A 3,967-nucleotide genomic window follows, 5' to 3' on the forward strand; every position below is an offset into this window, starting at 1 on the left:
GGAAGCGGCCAAGGGAGCCGGTGACGCAGGCACACCTGACGCACACATCAGTGCCATTAAAAGACGCATCTTGCACTTCCCATCTTAACTCCTCGCTGCCCGGCAGAGGAAGCCAGGGACAGCTCAGAAACACTTCAAAACGTGTGGGATGTGTCTCAAAAGCTCTGTCCTTCCAGCAGCCCAAGCACTATCACCCTTCAACAGAAACAATAAGAACCCAGGCTGTGCCATGAGCTCGTGCTCTAGGCACTCTCCACCAGACCTGGTCGGAAACATGGTCCCACGGTAGGTCTTTAAATCCTGCTCGTGCCAGTTTGTCCCAGGCGTGTTCCCGATGCAGCAAGCTGTAAAACACAGCCGGCACCACCCTTGGGTGCTGCTCAGCTGCCGTATCAGCACGACCTGCTGGGGGCTGTGGGAGGGACCTAGACCCCGTGTCGCACCTGGTGGGTGGAGGAGGAGCACAGCTGGCACAGGGGTTTTTTTCTGTTTCCTCCTCTCTGCCGTTTCCACCTCACCCAGGGTGGCAGGAGGGAGGCCGAGGAAGGGAAGGTGGAAGCTCAGCAGACCACTGTCAGAAGATGGTGGCATCCCAAAGCTGATGCAGCAATCTGTCTCTGCTCCAGGGAAAGCAGACCTGGAGGAAGGGCACAGTGAAGGCTTTGCTCATGCCCATGTATTCTACCCAGACAACCGCATCCCCTAGGGGGTGGGTCTGTGGGAGCAATAAAGAGCTTGCATGGGCCACCCCAAGGCTCTCTGTTTGTTTGTCCACCTGAGCCCTGCCTTGCTGTCCCCACAGCCCACCCTACCCCACAGCACTGACCTGCCTTAAGCCATGTGATGGCTCAATGTGCGAGACGGGTGAGTTGGAGTGAGGCTGCAAAAGGAGGTGGAAGGCCACAGGCTTTATCAGCCTGTGACTCAGCCTGCCTTGCCGTCAGCCAGCGGCGAGGGGAAGACGTAATTAAGAAAAAAAAAAAAAGAAAGAAACATTTCTGAAGTTTTCGCCATCCAAACACTTTAGTGAGACCCATCTCCAAAGCAAGTCCAGAGTGTGCTCCAGGCAAGGGACAGGTTTCTCCAAGCCCTCATCCCCTGTGATCCAGGGCAGCCTTTTCCCTGCCCACCCACAGCAGAGCTCCCCCAGCCTACATGTGCAGCTGCCTGTGTGCCCTCCTGCCAGCGCAGCCCCGAGCTTGCACAGTGGCATGAGACTGGGAACGTCCCAGGCTGCCTCTGAGAGTTTGTCCCCACTGCCACCACCCTGGTTTATGCCCCCTGCTGAAATACCCGCCCTGCTTTGGGGGCAAATTTGAAGGCAGCCGAAGGCTGGCTGCTCTTCGGTGCTTATGTGCCCTGCAAGTTTTGCTGCTACACCGTGATCTGCAGCTCTAGGGGAAGCTGAGAAACAAACTTCCTATTTACATGGGATTTAAAGGGCGAGAAAAACCCGACCATTGTGCATTGCAGTCCTCCAGCCCCCTGAGGCAGGGCTGCTGCTGAGCAGACCCCACCACGGATTATGAGGGGTGTTGGCAATCCGCTCCCTGCCAACAAAGCGATGTTTGCTCTGAGTCGTCTGAATGGCAACGTTCACCCTGTTGCATCCAGTGAACCCTTCAAGAGCTAATCGGGATTTTTCCAGGTGTTTGTGAATATTCACCTCCGTGCCGGGGTGTTGCTATGGCTGAAAGCAGCCAAGCTTCGCTCTGGTTCATCGCTCGAGCAGCCCGCTGGTGCTCGTGCTGGGAGGCTGAGCAGCTTTAGGCAAGCTGAGCATCTCTGGGCGGGCGAAGGAGAGCTGGGCTGGCTCACCGTTTGCTCTAAATTTCATGAGAATTGAAGAATCTGCAGAAAACTCGTCAGTTATCTCAACAACCCTGAATAATGATTAACCCAAACCCACGAATCCAGCAATGGGCTTTTTTATCAGAGGGAAAACATTGTCATATGAGTTTTTTCCAGCCAGCTGTGAGAGCAGGTAACTGATAAGCTCGTCATTGGAGTGGGGCTGAGCCAATGGGAGCCGATGGTGACGGCTTTCACTTCTGTCTAGCAACAGCTTCTCCTTGAGCAGCAGACGGTAATTCAATGCTTTCTCTTGCTTTTATTGAGCTCCCCACTTCCTGCCCTCCTGCTACGCTGGGGTTTTCATGGGGGACACTCAGAAACTGAGTTTCACATGAATTGTCACTATTTTTCTGCATGTTTTGGTGTCTATTCCCATCCTGCGTGGTAAGAGCTGCAGCTGTAAGGGTGGATGCATCCCCCCACCCTGGTCACATCCTGGGCTCTGCCCATGCACCCGGGGCTCTGCTTCTGCTGGGTGGGTGTCAGACACCATGACTAAAGCTCCAGTGCAGCTGAGGAATTTGTCTAACCACTTTGCAATCTCACCTTAAACCTGCAAAGCCGCTGCAGGAGGTTTTTGACGGCAGCTGTTACTAACAGCATCTCTCCATCAACTGCTAAAAACTCACTGGTGGTTTTTGGCTGCCACTAAGAGCCAGTAAATGCCACATACGCTTGAAATAGCACCGTCGCAGAAGAGACGAGAATTGGTTCTGTTCTAGCTCAAACCAGGACACGGCTGTACCAGGACACCCTGCACCAGGGACATGTCTGCCCCTTCTGTCCTGCATTGCCAGCACCTGGCCATGGTCCAGCAGCTTTCCTGGCTGCTGGGGACTGTTTGCATGGAGACCATGGCTGGGAGCGACATCCCCTGATCAAACACCTGGTTTGCTTTGATGCTGGCTCTGGTTATCACGGTACATGTGGTTGAAATGCCAAATAAGCCCCAAATGTCTTGGGGTGGAGCAATTCTGGTACCTAGTAACAGCTCAGAGCGAGCCCCTAACCTGTGGCAGTCCGTCCCCTTGCTGTGGGGACACGGAGGGACAATTTGCCCCATTTGCAGGCGGAGAGCAGAGGCTTTGCTCAGGTGACTCGCCAGACACCAAACCTGTCCGAGCGGAGGGAGGAACCAGCCTCCCTTCTCCCCTGCCATCACCCCTCTCCTCTGCGCCCTGAGTGTCAATTAGAAGGCAGAAAACTTGAGGCAGTGAGACTGGATCTCAGGAGCCTTAATGACCTGCTTGGCTGGGAAAAGCGAATAGGTGATGTGGAAATGAACAGGCACATCTCGGCTGCAGGAGGGTGCAGGTGTGCATGTGAGCATGTGCATGTGTGCATGTTCATGTGTGTACATGTGTAAACTGCCAGCAGAGCCACCCGGATTGGCTGCAAAACCCCTTCTCGACCAGTGCCGGGGACCAGGGTGGCCTAGCAACAGCCTTTCCCTAATGAAAAACAAGCCACTTAACCATCGTGACTGTCTGCAGAGGAGAGGAAAAGGCACAATCCCTGGCACAGCCTCCCCGGGGAGCTGGCCCCAAAGGGGGACCCAGCAACGGCTGTACTGGACGGGCTGGGATGGCCCAACCCATGTACCTGTGTGCCCCTCAGTCCCCATGGGAAGGGCTTGTAGTAGGCAGCACTCGGGGAAGCCCCTGGGCGAGAAACTCCCTCCCGCTCAGCTCCAGCCCCTGTGCAGGCAGCCTGGGTGCCGGGCTCACCCCCAGCATGGCAGGGGGACCCCTGCTGCAGGTACCCCACTGTGCTGCACCATGGGGTGAGTGGGGGCTGGATGCCAGGTAGCCATGGGGAACATGAGCTGCTGAAAGTGCCACCTTTAGGGCAGGAGAGGTTCATGGGGTGCAGTGCTGGGGGTGTTTTGCAGCACTGTGGGGTAAAGGAGGAGCTGAGGGGTCAGTCACTGCTCAGAGATGTCACCGTCCCTCGTACCTGCACTGGGATTCTCTCCTCCAACACCCGCCAGGCAAAGAACTCTGTGGACAGCGGGGTCGGACATGTGAGCCCATGCCTTAGCGACAGCCTCTCTGTGAGCCAGACCACAAAATAACTCCTGATGTTATGGCTGGGGTGAGCAGGGGCTGGCCCT

Source organism: Buceros rhinoceros, unplaced genomic scaffold (assembly GCF_000710305.1).
Source record: "Buceros rhinoceros silvestris isolate BGI_N320 unplaced genomic scaffold, ASM71030v1 scaffold3060, whole genome shotgun sequence".
In the NCBI taxonomy this organism is placed as follows: Eukaryota; Metazoa; Chordata; class Aves; order Bucerotiformes; family Bucerotidae; genus Buceros; species Buceros rhinoceros.